General features: G+C 25.9%; 1 protein-coding gene across 6 annotated transcripts in view; it reads right to left on the bottom strand.

Moving 5' to 3' along the window:
* Positions 1-20,557, bottom strand: part of LOC103579347 (tachykinin-like peptides receptor 99D) — a 128,572-nt gene that overhangs the window by 90,761 nt on the left and 17,254 nt on the right. For 2 of the 6 annotated variants that reach the window (XM_053739162.1, XM_014444650.2), the window contains exon 1: positions 7,370-7,667. The exons of 1 other annotated variant lie outside the window; for it this stretch is intronic. The gene's annotated coding sequence lies outside the window, so the exon portion shown is untranslated. Of the gene's footprint in view, positions 1-2,889; positions 3,207-7,369; positions 7,668-20,557 lie in introns of those variants that run through there. 3 more of the 6 variants (XM_014444651.2, XM_053739161.1, XM_053739164.1) reach the window with 2 other exon arrangements.

The raw sequence follows: 20,557 nt of genomic DNA, 5'->3' as shown, positions 1-20,557 counted from the left end.
AAATAAAAAATAAAAAATATCTCAGATAAAAAATAAATGGTGACCAGCTCAATATTTATAAAGTAAAAAGGCAATAGTACAGTGTAATAAATTGTTCATTTGAGTTTATCAATTTTAAAACTAAAAATAAAAAAAAACCAAAAATTTACTAAAAATTTATTTATTTATTTATTTATTTATTTATTGCAGTCAATAACTAAACTATGAAGAATGTAATAGTGGATTTATTATCAGATGTACTAAGCTGTATATATTGTTATAATTAATTAATCGCCGCGGTGAATTACGCATTCGTTGTACAATAATTTTAATCGCCCGTCATACCACTTCTGATTGCATTTACGATTTTACTATTATCGGCCATAGTCATTCTAACACTACTCTACTCTGTCAAGTTATTTATTGTAAATAACAATCACTTTAATTATTAAATAAAACCAAAAACCTCAGTATTGTAGTAAAAGTGTCGAAAGCCATTTTTATAACCGACACGGATTTTTTGAACAAAAAATCTATTGGCATAAATCGCGATAATTTAATAATAATAATAAATTATAATTATTATGTACATGAAAAAAGATAAATTTTAAAAATTAGTATTTGAAATCATAACCAGAAACCCGGGTGTCATTATGGGGAATTTTGACTTTCCAAATAATAAATTTTATAATACGCGCCGTCAATTTTTTAAGTATCAGTGATGATTTTAAAGTTCAAATAGTAATTTTTCTTCCGTAGACAATAAATTTTCTTGTTTAGAATGCTATAGTGTCATTTTTTTTTTTTTTTTTTTTTTTTTTTTTTTTTTTTTTTTATTAAAAAAATATATAAGAGGTACAATAGGCCTTGGGAATTCCCAATCTAACCAACTATAGTGTCATAGTAGTGCCGGACCATGTTAGCCACCTGTCGGAAATTGTAATAAACATATGCAGAAATTACTATGACCATAGTAATTTTTGTATATGTTCATTACAATTTCCGACAGGTGGCCAAAATAGTCCGACACTACTAAAACCCATAGCATTCCAAACAAGAAAAATTTCCTCACGTAAGTTGGAGTTAATTTTTTTCATGGATAATTTTCTTATCATCGAAGATGATAAAAGATTATAAAAGTTTAAGGAAATATTAAGCTTTAAAAAGAAAAATCAAAATTAAATTTAGTAATCACAGATAAATTCCATCTAATCATGAACATCAGCACGCGTATTGCGGGACCACATTACAACTTTGATACAGACTCTACGTGCATTCATTAATTTTTTTTTTCGACATTTTTATTTACTATTTATAGGGTAGAAGTACCGTTTCTGGCCACTTTAGACCCATTTTTGGACACTGAGAAAATTTTGATAAAATAATTTTTAAAAGACGCAATAACAAAATTAATTTTAAAAATGTTTTTAAAGATACTTTTGACCCGCTATTAAAATAGTAATTTTATTTTACACTTTTTCACTGATTTAAATAAAGTATCAAATGTCAAAAAAAGTAGCAGTGGCCAAAAATAGTACTCTACCCTATAGAGAATTTTTTTCCACTTAAATTAGATGTAAAAAATTGTACGTCATTTTTTTAAATAGAAGAAAAATCTTTGCTTTTCAAGGGGGAGGTTCATCCCGTCCGGAAAAAAAAATTTTCCATGATAACTGGAAATTTAGTTTTATTGTTTCAGATGTAAGTCAAAAAAAGAATATCTACCATATTTTAATTCACAAAAACCGATTATTTCCTCAGCGGTTCCGTTTCGCTTACCCTTCCCTTATTATTAATGCAACAGATCTTTCAATTTTAAATCCTCTTTTCATTTACTATAAATAAAGTTGAGTCTTATTTTTAAAGTAGGTATTAGAAATCTCAGTAAGCTCTGAATAATTAAAAATTATTAAAAATGTAAACTAAAATCCCCACAAAAAAACCCTCAGTATTTTTCAAGTCTTTCATTTCCAAAATTAGGATTTTTATTCAAGTCTTTAATTACTTTTTTCGGCCACGAAAATTAGCAACGGATTATCCAAATATCTATAATTAATTATGACTTTTTATTACCCAATTTAATAAAAAAATTTTTCAAATTGATATAAATCGCAGTATAAATATTTATTTTTTTTTCCATATCAAAATATTTACTCAGACAAATTTATGCAATCTCGGAATCTAGAGCCGAAAATTTTATTACACAAAACATTTACTATAAATATTATTTATCGAATCTCATATCAATCCAACAATTAAATAACATTTCACCAAAACATTAATAATAATTTGAAAAAAAAAAAAAAAAAAAAAAAAAAAAAAAAAATTTTAAATCAGAGGGTTAATCAATTTTATTCAACTGTCGAGCTGTGGGGTAGATTTCAATTTATAGATTAACGAAATAAAAGAAAAATTATTCCTTTCTCTCAATCCCTTGTACAATCCACTTCTACTTGTGCTTTACACTTCTGTATACAGGGAGAAAAAATAATACAAGAGCACCGAAGGTAAATGATGAGGAAAAGCCTCACTATGCCGACTACCTTTTCTCAGTTTACATCATTCACTTATAAAAATTACAAACTTAAAACTCGAAAAAAAAAATTTTAAATGAAATATAAAAATTATTTCCAGTGTAAAAGTGGTCAGAACTCTACATGGTCAGACGATAATTTTTGGCTGATCAATTAAAACATGATTACCGCAAAAGCCAGCATATAACTGTACCATCACGCTTTAATGCTTAACCCAAAGACCGTTAAATGCAATTATACTGTATACATTTTTCACATAAAATATATTTTTTCCTTCCATTTTTATTTTAAAAAAAATAATATAAAATTACTAATTTTTTTTTTCACTTACAAAAAAATGAATTTTTTTCAATTGTAATAAAAAAAAATTACTCACCGAAATTTATCAATACGACGTAAATTAAAAAAAAAAAAAAAAAAAATGGTAACCAATAAAATTATTGGTTTAAAAAAAAAAGTCATTAATAAAAAAAAAATGAAAAAAAATCACGATAGTAAAACACTGATATTAAATAACACAAGTGAAATACGAATACGAAGAGATCGGTGACGAAGGAAACAGCACGCGCGTCAATGCGATACTAGACGTTATAGGATCGCGCGTCGCGGCGCTCACACCGCGCGGACTCGGGACGCCGATCTATCAGGCCTCCACAATCATCTGATACGCGTATTCGTTGATTTATATTATTACTATTTACTAACGACTACTATAACATCTACCATCTACCAACTAGCCTACATAATAACAGCCATCAACATCTAACTCCCTTCTTATCCATTTTTACTTTTTTTATTCTGAGCTATTAATTTTTTTTTTTTTTTTTTTTTTTATTCCTTATATCTCCTGATTTCCGCTATCATTTTTTATCTTCAGTAATATTCATTATTTAATATCACATCAGTGGTAAAATACGCCTCAGCAATTGTTACTTAAAAAAAAAAAAAAAAAAAAAAAAAAAAAAAAAAAAAAAAAAAACATTAACAAAACTATTAACTGTCAGTGAGATAAAAAACTTAGAAGTAGAGTAAAAAAAAAAAAATAATTTTTTATGAGTAAAATATTTTTTTTTATTTTTCAAAAATAATTATTTGTATTCATTTATTATTTTTTTTTTTTTTTAACTTAAAATAAAAAAATATAAAATAAAAATGTTTTATACTTGAAACTTGAGTATGACAACTCGTTCAATTGCTACTGACATTTCTATTCAATTTATATTTTTCTTCATCAAAACAACAGTCACTTCTATTTCAATCTTCATATATTTTTAGTTATTTCTAAATAAATATTTAAATTATATTTGCTATCATTTTTTTTTTTTTTATTTGAATGAATGGGGGCAGTAATTAATAATGTAAATAAATATAAGAATCGAGTAATTTTAAAAATTAAGACGTTTAATTAGCAATTGAGAATTTTCTCATTTATTTTATGGGGATCTTGGGAGCGATTAAAATAATTCATTAGATGATTGTCATCTGGATAAGACGATTAAAAATCTTAGTATTAGTTGGCGCTGATAGTGATCGGAAAAAATTAAGGTAATTTCGTTATTGTTATGGCCTTGGACAGTTAAATATTTTAAATGAAACGGAAGTGGGTTTTAATAATGACGGAACCTCAAGGGTAATAAAAGAAAATAGTCATGTAAATAAATAAATTATATATAATATTGTTAATTTAATTAAACTTCCGTACGAGTTTTTCTTGGATGTTTTTTAGTGTTGACCCGGTTGGTGGCCACTTAAAATCTCTATCTCATTGAAGCGATTTAGTCATTATTTAATGTAGGGGATCATACTCGTGATTTAGTTTGATAATACAATTGTCGAAGATTTAATTTATTTAAATTATTTTTTAAAAACCAAATTGATTAATTTATAAAAAAAAAAAAAAAAAAAAAAAAAATTCTAGATCTGCTGGAGTAACAAATTGCTGAGTACGCTAAATTTTCGACTGATTTTTTGGCGCTAATTTTAAAAATAACTTGTCAAAATATTTAAAATAGTTTTTTTAAAAAGCGCGGGAAATTTAATTATGAATTTTATTTTTGAAAATATCTTTGACTCTACTAAAATTACATGGAAATTTTTACAGGAAATTTTAATAGAACTTTTGGATGTAAAAAAAAATTTAATTCAAATATCGAGAAATTTTTTAAATGCAAAATACTGAAAATTTTGATTTTCCTCATTTCATCTCAAAGAAAAATTTTTTGAATCTAAACTAGCGACAAAAAAAATTTATTAAAATTACCCACAAGATATTTATGTTTTTTTTTTTTAATAGACCTGAAAACTGCATTATATAAAAAAAAAAAAAAGAACATTATAATTAGTCTACTCAAAAAAAAAATATAATTTTTTATTAAAGAGTAATTTTTATAGGCATAAAAAAAAATTCAAACTCATTCACCGGATTATCGTTTACAGAAAAGGAGACAAACGTTTCTGGTGTATGACAGTTCATAGATATTTCTCTTTTATTTCTCTTCCGTATCATAAAAAATAAAATTAAAAAGATAAAAAAAATATATATGAACCAGTAATATCCTTGGTAATAATTTGAAAATTATACGTGCTCTATATTTTCATTCGTTCTCATTTCATTCTTTTCTATATATATTCAAAAGTTTAATATAGAAATACATAATCGCCTTTTCCAATCTCATCAACTTGATTCCACTCATCTCATTTTCTTTTATAATTTTCCATGTATTCAGTAATGGATAAAAACGTAATGATAACTGAATTAGATCTCAATAGATCTCGACGGCATTTCGATCACTTATGCCTTCATACAATTTCTCTATTATCAATTATAATTTATTTTTAATCTGCTCTTTTTTTATAAAAATTAAAAATTACGAAAATAAATAAAATTCAGCTTTGAAAAACTTTTCATTCATACTAAAAAAAAAAAGTAGCAAAAAAAATTTGTCACAAATATTTGATCAAATAAATAAATATTTTGTGGATAAATAATAATAGTAGCGAAAAAAAAATTAATCTATTTGTATTTACTTTTGTTGAGATTTAAAAGTTATTTGATATTGTAGATAAAACTTGCGGCAATTGATATGATTGTCAAAAAAAATCTATTATATTAGAGATATAAATAAAAATAAATAAACAAACCGTTGGATTATTTAAAAAAAAAAAAAACTGATAATAATAATAGTAACGCAAAATTAATAAAGTTGAAATGATGTTTTTATCCTTAAGTTTTCCCGTCAAATGTCAAATTATTTTATTAATTACTGTGGACGTGTCTTGAGAAAGGACAATAATTGATTTTCAGTATAGTCAATAAATTTATCAAGATTGCAAAAGAAATTAAATTAAAAAAGAAAAAAGGAATTTAAGTAAATGTCAATAATTAAAAAAAAATAAATTGCTGAATTTTTTTAATTTTAAAAGTACTGACTGCAATGTAAAAAATTTGCGGAATTAACGCGGAAATATATTCTCATCTGATATCATATATGATCATATCTGACATTTATGATTACATCTGACATGATATGCATAGTCATATACAGTCGAGTCGCGTTATAAGTCCGGCTTGTATCTTTTTCTTTTAACCAGACTCGCGTTAATATGAGAGAGACACTAATAGAACTTATAACGCGACTCTACTGTATATGACTATCTCTGACATCATATGCGTAACCATATCTGATATCACAAATGACCATATCTGATGTATATGCAATCATATCTGACATCATATATGGTCACATATTTGACATCATATACGTGATCATATCCGACGTCATATATGATCACATATCTGACATCATATATGGTCACATGTATGACATCATATATGTGATCATATCTGACATCATCATATGTGATGATATTTGACATCATCATATGTGATCATATCTGACATCATATATGTGATCATATCTGATATCATACATATGATGAAGGAGTGAATGCGGATTGAAAAAAAAATTCCCGATTACTCCAAAATCACTCCGCTGAAAATCAAACTTCATATTTACTCCGTATTCGGAGTATTTTTTTTTAAACTCCGAAACCGAGTGACAAAGTGAATCCAGATTTAATTAAAATTCGCAATAACTTCGGTTTTTTTACAGCCTAGTGATAATTAGTAATAAAAATAATGATAAATATTTTTAATTATACTAAATTTCAAAAAATAAAAAATTTAATTTTTCAATTTAAAATTAAAAATTTTTACCAAAATATTTGTAATCCGATAATAAAAATTCAAATTAGTTTATTAATTTTAAAATTTTTGCAACATGAGCATATGGATCTCTATATACTTTTACTACATTTTGCTCAAAAAATATTTAGACTCAAAAATTTGTAAATGCAATAAATAAATAATTTTAAAAAGTCAAATTTACATAAATAACTTGTTTTTTTATTACCAACTGATAGAAAAAAATTCTACTTTAAAAATTGTATTATTTTAATAATAAATATTCAAATTAAATAGCTTTTCATAAACGTATCCAAGCGTATTAATTTATGTCTTTATGGTCTATAAAATTTGGCAAGTGTTTAAAAGTACAAGGTCACGGTTAAAAATTGATTACGTATTTTTATTTGTTACGATTGAATAATTCTTACCACTACTTTTTAAAGTAGCCCGTTTAAATATCACACATATATTAGGGTGATTGAAAGAAATGACATAATGTATGGAAATTATTACCATGATATTATGGTAACCGTTACCATAATATTATAGTAACCATTATCATAGTTACATGGTAACGATTACCATGATTCCATAGGAACTATTCCGATACCATATGGGAATTATACTCATAATTATAGGAACCATTCCCATAATATATTGTAACTGTTACCATAATTTTCTCTCGGTGTATCGAATTCCATTAGAAGTTTCCGATTACTTTCCACATAGTAATTTTTCGCATGATATATAGACTTTTCGCACATATATATATTTACTTGTAAGTTTCATTGCCTTTCACGGTTAAATTAATTTGTCTAGAATAATGTCCGATTTATTTTGAAGAACACATTAATCCACTTCTAAAAACAAGAAATTCTCTACCACTTTAATGTCAGCATCACTGAAAAGTATAGAAATTTCATAAAATCGACGTTGCGACAAGTTTTGATTGACTTAAATATAATAAATAGGGCATTTTTTCACACAATGTATATATAGTTAAACACTTTAGATCGAAGTAGTTGGTAGCTCCCTTAAGTTGGCGGGGGGAATTCGATTTTTGGCAAATTTTTTTTAGCAATTCGTTTGTTCGTCGATTGTTCGTCAATGTTCGCTATAAATAATTATTTGTTCGTTCTTTATTTTTTTTTAAATAAATTTTTAAAAATTTATTTGAAGTTAGCGGTGACTATACTCATTTTCTATCTTTTTTAATTTTTTTTCCATTTATCTTGATTTGTTTGTTAATACCCCACCAAAAATAGCGTTTGTTTGTTTGTTTTTATATTTATAATTAATTATTAAAATTTTAATTATGCCCGTTGATCTAATAGTAGTTGTGCGCATGCGCAAGTGTCTGCTCTAGGTTTAAAATTTTTTATTGTTTTCATTATTATTTATGTTTTAATTAAATTAGTAATCTTATCAAGTAATTATCAAATCCTGTTGATCATCTAGCACATCGTAAGAGTATCCAGGTATTTATCGGAGAGAAATGTCAATAAGCCACAATAAAATATGAAACGAAAGAGTCCTCAAAGAATCTTAGAAAACCACTTTTAATATTATTATTATTATCTTTATTTATTTAATATTTAATACACTCGACTAATTATTTTGTTTTATCAATATTAATTATGTATTAAAAATACTGAAAACATTTTAATGTTATTTTCATTTACTCTTTTATAATTTACCGCTCTGTTTTGTAACTTACGTGGTGTGTCACCTATTATCAAGTATTTTAACTTGCCGTTCAACTAGTATTTTTGTGTTACACAGTTGGTCTCATAAATAGTTGGTAAACCAATTACTAAATTACAAGTATCATCGAAGTCAATAATAAATAAATATAATATTGGAGCAGGTTTGTAAAATTAAACTAATAATTAATTATTTATTTAATATTAGAGTAGACTTATACAATTGAAGTTATTAATTATTCATTTGCGCAATTTTTATAAATTTATATTTTGCGTCTACATTGAGACTCAAAATAACTTAGCCTAAGAAATTTGATGAAAATTTTAATTAATATTTATTATTAAACATCATTTTATAATTAAAGATGTTTTTCTAATTTTTTTTTTTTTTTTTTTTTTTTTTTTTTTCCAAATATTAAAATTTTTTTTATTTTTCAGTTTTGAAAACAATATTTTTATACCACTTATCAAAATGGAGCTCAACTCTATAATGTTTCACCAATCGGATGTGATTCTTTCATCTAATCTCCAACATTATTTGTCCTTCATTTATATGTAAGTATATTACCATTAATTATTAGTACTGCTATTAATAATTTTTACATCATTTTATTTTTTAATTATAAATGTGTAAGTATTTATGATCTTGGCGATTCTTGGAGTAGTTCAAATGTTATTATAGAAGTCACAGTTTATTGAATTGTTAATTATTTCAAGCTGAAATTTATATTTATAATTTTACTAGCCGACCTGATAATAACAGATACAACAAAAAAAGAATTAGCGAAATCGGCCCAGCCGTTTACGCCCGATGCTGTAAACGAGGGAAATCAGGATTTATTTGCATATATAAAGATATGCATTAAGAATATTCAAACTTATGTTTGCGTATTGTTTGATTGCGATTTTTATGTATGGAAAGCGCCCAATTTTAAGTAATAAATAAAAATTTCTCTTTAAAATTACATCGTTTTTAATTTTATGATCGGAACGTTTTAATTCCGTTTTAGGCATCGTGGGAACTGATTAATTATTTTATTGTTATTAATTTCAGATTTTTTTATTTATTCGAACACCTTTTTAAGATGAATTTTCCCAGTGACAACAAGGAAAAGTTCAGCAAAATTATTAATTGGAGTTTATTGGTAAGTAGCTAGTTTTGCAAACAGTAAAAAAATTATCATTAATAATTTTTTTTTTTTTTTTGCACATAGTAAAATTAAATATTTAAATCAAATTCTATTAGAAATAATTAATTCCCAAGTAACATACACCCAACTTTAAGATGTCTTTAAAAGGATAAAGCAAATTTTCTTTTGTCTCAAAGTCACCTTTTTCGGTGTAAATACAACATGCAAATGTTAGTCCCGGAGCGAAAATTTGTGTTGTTTTTCCTGTCTTATGTCAATTAAAAAGTCGTTTAGATGACTTATTAGCTACTATTTGTAATTTTTCACTTTTTGTCGTCATTTGTGTCAAGTCTTTTAAGTAGATATTTTTTCGGTGACATAAATTTCTGATCGTTTTGTCAACATGTTGGTGCCTTATCGATGTAGCACAAAATTGCCTAAAAACTGATTCCTGATAGCCAGAGTTACTGACGAGAAAGTTGGTGTAAATGAGTTGCGAACAACTTGACGACGAGTTGTCGACAACTTTCAGCTTTTGTAACTGTATTGACTACAAGTTGTCGACAAGTCTCTTGGAAAGTTGCGATCAATTTATGGAAAGGCCAACTTGGCGGCAGGTCGCCACCCTGGCTATCAGGGATATCTTATAGATGTCACAAAGGCAAGTGTGACACTTGGGTTATTATCAGTCGATAAATTAGGTGATACAACCTATTATTTCTAAAATCTAATCCAAGGAAATATTTATTTATTAAAATATTTATTAGATGCATAGTAATCAGGCTGACGAAAACATTTTAATTCCTTTCTTTTATAAATAATTATTATATAATAATTATTTATAACAATTATTTTTACATAATAATTATTTATAATAAAATAAATATTATTTTCTACGTTGATCACTTAACTTAAATTGTGGTAAACGGATTATTTGCTTAAATATATTAACTTAAATTATTATTTTAAGTAAAAAATAAATTGATGCTGTATGGACGTCAATTAATTTTTTTTTTCTTTTCATTTCAGGTTTTATCAATCATTAACTCAATAATGCCGAGACCACTGCTTGTATCAGATGAGGACTCAATAGCTGTTATAAAAAGATATATGAGCTACTTCTGTTCAGATACCTTGCCAGCATACTCTGCTGAGGTATGGTCGAAAATGTCCAAGGAACCAGAATTTGTGGGTAAATGGAATACTGCAGCAGTTAGGACCAACATAAAAGACAATCGTAGGGGGATTTTGACTAGAGCAAGAAAAGAATGTGGATATTTTTCCCAAATAATTAAGAAAAAATTCACTTATAGTAATAATGATGATGATGACAATGACAGCAATGATAATAATGATAATGATGACAGTGATGATAATAGCGATAAGGATTATTTTAATAAACTATATGCTAAAGAGCGGGATGATGTTCCATGTTTTCATGTTGAAATTGCTAGAGGTGTTTGGGAATGTATGTATAAAAAAGACAATAGTTGTAAAAATCCTAGGTTACAGCCGAAAGTGTGGACTGACACTATTGCCTTTGAATTATGGCATCAGTTTGAACTACCGTGTGCCTTTGTATTTAAAAAAGGCACAATTCATGAAAATGGAAATTATTATGCGACATTTATTGGCAAGTGCAAAAGTAAAGTGTGCAATAATCCTATTTTTGGTTACATCGAAAACAATCCTGGGGACAAAGGTTCTGTTTTTATTAATTTTCGATGCCGGGATACTCGTTTTGAAGTTCATGATGAAGTTACAAGGCCACTGCAAGCCGAGCGAAGAAAAATGTTTAAAACTATGATCGATGCAAATGGAGTTAAGGGAACTATTTTGGAGCAAGCTAAAGATCTGTTAAAACCAGGTAGTACTCAATGTCCTGTTCTATTCAATTCTAATGTTTTATATCAAGTAAAGAAAGAATCTAAGGAAGAAAAGTTGAATGTCAAGCCAGAAGATCGGAGAGATTTGATTAAAGCTATTTATCGTATCAACGAGGACGATAATCCTGCTCATCAAAATTTTATAAAAGTTGTAATTGATACGCCTTTTTCAGTATTTTATGTTTCACCGCAACAAATCCATTGTTATAACGAATACAGGCGTCTTCACAGACACTATTCTTCTGTTTGTATTGATGCTACAGGAGGTCTTGCAAAAAAATTTCTAGACAGCAAAAATAAAACTACGAGTAGTATTTTTTTATACCAAATCGTAATTAATTTTAGTAATACTTCACAATCTGTTTATCAAATTTTATCGGAAATTCATGACACTAAGACCATCAAATTTGGACTAGAAAACTGGCTTAGTAAAGTTTCGCCTCCGACAGAAGTAGTCTGTGATGGATCTCGTGTCCTTTTAAATGCCTCCTGTTTAGCTTGCAATAATTTTTCTTTATTTGATTACGTTAATAGGTGTTTTCAACATGTCAAAAACGGTGCTTCACTTGACTCTGTAAAAACTTTTATCAGATTGGATACGGCTCATTTTATTCATGCTATAAGTGGCTGGAAATGTTGGAAATCGGTTATTCATCCAAGAATTAAATCATTTTACTTATACAGTGTTGCATTATTGATGGATTGTAATAATTTAAAAGATTTTGAAAGAATCCTTGTATTAATTTTGATTGTCTGTGGCACCGAATATGATGATTCTATTGTTGATTTTGATGGCGAAATGATAACTACAAAAGCAGCAAGGTCAGAGTTGGAAAAATTGATTGCCAAAAATGAATCTCAAGACTTTATTAATAATATTGAAGACAAAATTAAAACTATGGAGTTTGATCAAGAAAAAAATGAAACTTTACGCCGAGAGACCAATACTGATTTATTAGAAAAAGACACTACTATTTCAAGTTGGATAAATAATCTTGTCGCTTTTTCATTGAATGTTCATTCTGATGGTAGTAATGATATTAATAATTTAAACACTTTTTATGTACCTCTATTTAAAGATTCATTACTTAAAGAAGTGAGAGAGTTTCCGCTATGGACGAAAGTTTGTATTCATTACACGAGTTTACGAGCAACTTCTGCGTACATAGAGCAAGCGTTTAAAGAATTGAAAGAGTTATTAGGTAAAATGATTTCTCTCCCTGCACGTGTTGATTACTTAGTTAAAGCTCATCTTAAACTTATTGATGGTGGTGTCAAAATTTTTGAACGCGAATTGTTAAAATTCGTTAAGAATTACCATGCTAATAAGCAAAAAAATGATAAAATAAATAGTAATCCTGAAGACGAATTATGCAAAGAAGATTGCGAACCTAACGATAATTTACTCAATGAAAATTGGAATGGACAAGGATATGATATGAAGCACAACGACTGTGATTGGTTAGATTCAGATTGTCATTTATTCAATGAAGATATTCCCACCAATTTTAATACTGAGTCATTTAATTCTTCTGAAATTGATAATAATAACGTTTTAGATAATATTGATTGTAGCGCAAATGAAAATAACGAAAATTTATATCAGCCGAATTTAAATAATTTAGTTAATCTTGATCACAGTTATTGTTCCGATAATAATTCACCATTGAATGAAAACAGTTTCGATGCCGCTGTGGAAAAAAATTTAAGAATGATTAAAAAGGAAGGTAAATACTTCAAAAGTTTTCCCGAAATCAATTTAATAAACAATTTGGCGCCTTCAAACAAAAAAGAAGAATTTTTATTACAAAATGGTAATAAAAGCGGACCTGTCTTTTTTCAAAATGAATCCTGGTTTGCTTTCAATACGTGCCCATTCGACAGTATTGTTCAGTTGATTTTCTATGGATGTTTACAAAATGAAGAATTTAATAATTTTGTTAGCAATTCTTCAAATTCCACTTTTAATTTTGTTACCGATTTTATGTCAACAGGATTAAAAAAAGATATCTATGTTAAACGATTTTCTATTTTACATCCTATCTATCAAGACACTGAATGCACACAAAATCAAATGAATATTGCCAATCGTAAAACTAAAAACGTAAATCGTTGTATTAATTGTGTAGATAACGTGAATAGTTTGTGGATTAAATTATTTACAAGTGAACCAAGTGCATTCGAAAATAATTCATGTTCATCATTCGGCTGCCAAGATTATCAACGTAATATACCGGTTTTGACTGCAAATTATAATTTAATCATGGAAAAAGGGTTTAAATGTTTGCAAGAAGCATTACATTTTAAAAGCATAGCTTATAATAAATTTTGCACAAGCTGCCAAAAAAAACAAACAACCTGTAAAACGACACTTAATCGATATATTTACATTGAATTAGACGTAAAATCGGTAAATGAAAAAGATGGAACTTCATGTAAACTTGGTGAATTACCGAAGTGTTTGGATTTAAATGAAACACATTCATCAAAAAAATTTAGTTATCGGTTGGTACATCTTTATTACATCTGAAATACAAATGATTTGTTTCTATATGATTTTTTTTTTAATTATAGCTTGACAGGGGTTATTGGTTATAACTCTTTTCACTACATCACATATTGTAGAAACTTGACAGGAAATTGGCGATTCTACAATGACCAACTAGAAAAGTCTAAATTTATTAGTGAACGCACGAAAATTGTACCTCATGGGATTTTTTACACTTTATTCTCACTGTAAAAAAGAAAAATATATTTATATATTTCAGGTAATTTCTTCAAATTTCTATAATTTTCTTTTATTTGTTCGATCAATTATATTATAAGAGAAATTTTTATTGTAACACTAAAAATAATTTTTTGTTTCGGTTCACAATAAAAATTATAAATAACTATTAACAAAGTCAGCTCATATTGAATTTTGAAAACAATATAAAAACTAATAAGTGTATTAAATTTTATTTTTTTCTGTTTAAAGTTTCTATGACTAAAAAATATTTCATAACGACAAATTAAATTCAGCTCTTTTTTATAGTACACATTTAAATCATAATTACCACTCTAATATAAATTTTCTAATAACAAATTTATGCTTCAAACATTTCATTTTTTTAATTTCAAAAGTTAAAAATCCTCGGAATCGATATGTTCAAACTATTTGATATTGGTATTAAAATAATACGGTTAATTAAGTTTTGAAACTTGTTTTATCACAAATAAACCATAAAAAAATAAATTTTTTACTTTTGTTTATAAGGTAAGAGACCTAATACTCAATTAGGGAACTAGTACCCGATCACTCCATATATTTGTATATCTATATTTACTAAATTGTTCTAAATATAGATATACAAATACATGAGTGATCGGGTACTAGTTCCCTGATCGAGTATTAGGTCTCTTATCTTAGTTTAAGCCTTTTTTAAAATAAATCAATGTTTTTTTTTTCTATAATTTATTTGTCATAAAGTAGGTTACCAATTTTTAGATAACTGCTAACTCCAAAAAAAAACTTATATTAATTAAAGTATTTGATTCATACTTTGTTCGCTACCATTTAAATGAAATCTTTCTTTTAAAATTCTATTTCAATTAATAAACATATAGTCGAATTAAACTCGTTTATATTAATGGTTGCTACTTTTTTCTTCTTCTTTTCTTTTTTTTACTACATTCGTTTTAATCCAAGAACTACGTGACTATTCTTAGTATTAGGATAAAAATTAGTCTTAAATTATCATAATCTTTAAGTGTCAATCATGTAATTGAATTATTAAAGATTTTATTTTCTCTTTTTTTGCAGCTTTAGCAAGTATTTAAAAAAATGCAATAAGTGGATACAAGTGATATTGGAAATCTCTATACTTCGATTATTATTAATATTTTTGCTCAATTACATTTATGAAAACTTAGTGTTAAGGTTGTTGCCAAAAGTAATAAAAAGTCATTAAGTGTAAAATCTATTTAAGTTTTACGATTATAAAATAAATAAAATTATTATTATCATTATTATATTATGACGTAATTTTAAAATGTTTTATACTACAAGATTAATATGTTAAACAGAAAAAATAAATGTTTTATAATGTTAAACAAATAAATAAATAATTTCATTTTTTTAAATAATGAGTAAGTTTTTTAAACAGTTAATAAATAGAAATACTAAATCTCTTTTTTTTTTATTCATAAATTTGATTCATTTTAGACATCAACAAAATCGTTAAATTATTATATTTACAGGAAGCCGTAGGTCTTTGTTAATCATTTTTTTTATACAATCAAAATTATTTTTTAAGTTAAATATTACTGTTTTTGTCGTTATTTAAATAATCTATATCATGATTGTTTTTTAATTTAAATAATAATTGTTGTACAGTTAATTTGTCATGCATAAACGACGAACATCGTTTGTAGATAATAGAGGTATAGAGAACGATCCAGAGGAGATAGTATTATCTGAGCCTTCGAAGTGAAAGAAAAAACTGTCTTTTATTAGGACTAAAATAATTCAATATTTTACAGAATGATTTGTGCCAACTATTCTGTAATGTTAGAAGAAATCAAAAGTAAGATAAGACTCAATTATGAGGTACTTTTATCGGATTAGTAAAAAACAACAAGAGCCAACTATGAAACTGATGTTACTTTATTACAAATTACATTTATAATACAAAAAAAGTATATTACGGTTAGTTAAGTAGCTGATGATATGAATATAATATTTGGAAATGCTGTAAAATACAATGTTAATTTCTAACGTTTATGCAAGGTAATTGATTTATTATTAAATATAAATTAATATTACAAATTTTTATTAACTAATATATTTTCATTTTATACTCCGTTATTTGGTATACTGTTGGAACTGCAAAGAATAATATAAGGAAAAAGTTCAAGAGTTTTTAGATTTTGACGTAAATTTAGATTCAGATTATGGATCAGAATTAAAATCTCAAAATTAATTAGTATAATGAAAATTTTAGACTCAAGAAAAATACAATAAAATGAATAGTTGAAAAAATGTTTACTTGCATTAGTTAAGTGTTAACATTTATGAAAAAACCATAGATGTAAATATATATCCCGATTATTTTATCATGCACAAGCTGCTAATACAACAATCAAATGATAAATATCACCTGCTATAAATTATGTTAGTAAGTGTTAATTTAAAATTATATGCATATATAAATCTTATCGATCTAATCAATAAAGAACATTAAACTGTATTAGCTTTTGCTTTTATTCGTTTTTTATGCTGATACATTTCTGTTTTATTCTGGTTTGAATCTGGGAAAATAATCATATAAAAGTAACGACCACGTGGTAACCATAACCTATGCAGCGGATAATTTGATCATAAGTAAAAAAATAATTTGTATTAAAAAAAAAAAAAAAACACATCATTTTGATCATAATAAGTAAAAGATTTTTGCATTAATTATGTCAGTTAGAAAAAAAGACCTTCATTGATATTTTAATTTATTATCTAGCTGTCAATCAACTACTAAGAATTTCATTCAGGGTTTTTAATTACTAACATTCCTTTCTGATACTAAGTTGATTTTTAATAATTTTGAATACTTCTTGTTTAAAATTATGCATTAAAGTTTACATGAATAAACTGTTTAAGTTATAGGCGTCGTTACACTCCTGTCTAACATTTAATGTATTAATTAATTTTCATTGCACAAGTGCATGACTCAATATTTGAAAATTTCAATTAAAATAATTTTTTTATAAAAGTTTCAATAACAATAGGTACAATATCTATATAAATAGCTAAATTTTGAATTGGAAAAATATTTCATTTATTACTAAGTAAACCACGTGGCTACCATAACCAATGCGATTTCGTATTTAATTATTTAAAATTAAATAATTTCAGATTGAAATACTTGATAATTAATTAGACTATTGTGAATAAAATATTTTTACATAAATTATTTTTTTTTAAAGAATTGTGCATTCTTTGATATTTTAATGTTTCCATTGTTATCTAGTGTCTTACATTATTAAAGATAAATTAATTTTATTAATAATTAAAAATCTAATTCTTTGGAGTCGCTCGTTATTCTTACCTGGAAATTTAACTATGTAGAGCACCTATGTATATGTAAAATATATATTATAGGGGGTCTTTTGAGTGGGCTTTTGTAAATAATTTAGGTTTTTTCATTGTTATTTGTACTTCATAAAACTTCAAATACATTTTTAATGAACTGATCCACTTTCTATAAATGCAGTAAAGGTAAAAAAGATATTTTTAATTGAAAAAAAAAAAAATAAATAAATGTTTAGACCTATAAAACTATGTTATTCAAGAAATTACAACTAGTCGAATCACCTCGATATTTCGAAACCATCATGTCTTTTTGAAAAGTAAGCCATTGTAAATATTAAATTCATAGTGAATAGACCAATATAAAAAAGCATAGAATCAGTACAAACATTTGTTTATTTCAAATTTTAACGAAAAAAAAAAGATGTCAAACATAAAATTTTGTTGAAATTGATGTGGCTAAGGTGGTAACGTAAAGGAGAATTAGAAAAATAATCAATGATAGTTAGAATTTAAGTAACTAAACTTAATTTTTTTGATCAATTATTGTCGTTAGCCGCATACTAATTACTATTTATATTGCTTATCATTTTTCAATAGATAATAATCAAGTAATATAGCTGAGGATCAATGACGAAGAAACTATAAAAATTGATTATACTAAAGTCTTAAAATTTAATAACTATCACCAACACAATATGATTTGATCATCAATGACATTTTTTATACCAATAGATTTAATTTTGACGTCACGCATAATATAAAATGTGGACATTTTCATCATCTAAAATATAAGTAAATATTATTATTATAACAATAGAATGTAAATTGATATAAATTTGTATCGATAATAAATTGCAAAAAACCATTATAAGAAACCATATTATATGAATATATACATATATTTTTTTTACTGATTTACTCTAAAACAATAACATATAGTTTTAATCTTGTCCAAAAAATGTCAAATAGTTTGCACCAGTTATTGGGTGTCTTTTGTGTTTTATTTAAAGCTGTGATTCTTGTCATATTAATTGATACATAACAATGAATGAATTGGGTAGTAATTAAAAAACAAGCAAATTTAAGAAAATTTTTTCCATTAACTGTTGAAAAAATTACTATTTTTCTCAGTATAAAATTAATTAACGAAATATTGCATTTATTAAGAGTAAAAATTTTCATAAACTTAATAGATTTATTTTAGATTTTCCTAAATTTTTAGAATAATTTTACATAATTACTTTTTTTTTCTCAAGACATAACTAGAAGTGACAGACATCTAATGGTTTCTAGTTACACTAATTAAGTTAAAAAAAAAGGAATAAATGAGACATTAAAGTTATAATGACAATATGTATACTTAAAAGATTTAAAAACTTATTAAGAAACTACTTCAGTCAACCGTACACTAATAGACGACTATCAAATATGAATAGAAATCTACATATCACTCTTAAATAGAAATCTAACGATTTCTATTGTCTTTGATATCATCATTCTACATATTAATCCGAAGTTTGCTCGCTTGGAGTAACTCATCGGCTTCGGAGACAGTCAAATAGTTTTTACTATCAAGGAAGTCCCAGTAAAAGCGTTGCACCTGTAAAATATAAATCATAAGCCTACTATTTAAATGATTTAATTAAATTGTGTCTGAAAATAGCCGATATCTAATAATTTTCACACACACACACACGCACACACACACACGCGCGCGCGCACTTATATATATATATATACACACACACACATATATATATATATATATATATATATATATATATATTACATACCTAGGCCAGTAAAATACAAAAAGTCTCAGATCACAAGTTTGTCAGCCTCAGCTTCGCCTCAGCCAACAATTACAATGATCTGAGACTTTTTTTATCTTACTGGTATAGACATGTAATAAACAATTTTTTTTCTTTTTGAATAAATAAATTATAATAAAGAAAAAAATTTATGAAATGGATACATGTCAAAATTGAATATTTATAAGTTGAATTAAAAAATAAATTTTTTCTTGATATAATTTACTTGCTAAAACAAATATGATTATCATTAGATTGTAAATGTCAGGTTCATAAACAATTTAAAATTTACCTTGTTGAAATGCAACTATGTTTACGTATGCCTCAAAGTCATTGGATCCCATGGATGATTAAAGTAATTTGACGAGTCCTCGTATTTTGCCATGATGGATGGAAAAACTAACTTGGTTATTGTAATTCTGAATCAAACTTAAAACAAAATTCTTTTATTAACAAAAAATATGATTCGTATTTACTACTCAGCAATAGAAACAAATAAACATAATAATTTTGTTGTTTTTTCAGAAAAAATTTATAAAAAACTTTTAATAAAAACGTATACATCTAGATATTCCAAAAAACAACTTTTTCTTTAAATAATTCATTTTCCAAAATATCCAAAAATGGTCGAGGCCTATGAATTTCAATGTCATACTACTCAGTAATAAAAACTGACAGTTATATAATGATTTTTGATCTGTTTTTACGAATTATTTATGAAAAAAATTATAAATACTTAACTGAAAATTTGGAAAACTAAAGGCATTTTTTTTTAACTATTATTTTTTTGATGAAACATCTGGAAATTATTGACGGTCCGAACTCTAATATCATATGATTATTTAATAACGTATTTTATTCATGTTTTTCATTTAATAAATTATTCATTTCACTCACCAATTATTTATGTACATTTAATGGATTTTACTGCTCTTTCAAGAAAACGAGAATGAATATAGAATACATGACGAGGCTAAGCATCATTTCCTAAAGGTCGTCTCAAAAATAAAAGTATTTAATGGTAAGCAATTACCGATTTTGACAAATCATCATAAATAATGAAGACATGTTTGCCGTTGTCACAAAAAAAAAGTTCTGCCATGGCACATGGCAAAAAAGTGTAAGAAAAGAGCAGCATCAGACACGGTATCGAATACGATGATAGAATAGTTAATAGCAGTGCCGTCACTATTTTCACGATCCAAGTTACTGTAGATCTCATTTGACCGATAGCAATGTAGATACAGAACTTTTTCTTCTCCGC

This window comes from Microplitis demolitor, chromosome 5 (assembly GCF_026212275.2).
Source record: "Microplitis demolitor isolate Queensland-Clemson2020A chromosome 5, iyMicDemo2.1a, whole genome shotgun sequence".
NCBI lineage: Eukaryota > Metazoa > Arthropoda > Insecta > Hymenoptera > Braconidae > Microplitis > Microplitis demolitor.
This window is presented reverse-complemented; position numbering and strand designations above follow the sequence as displayed.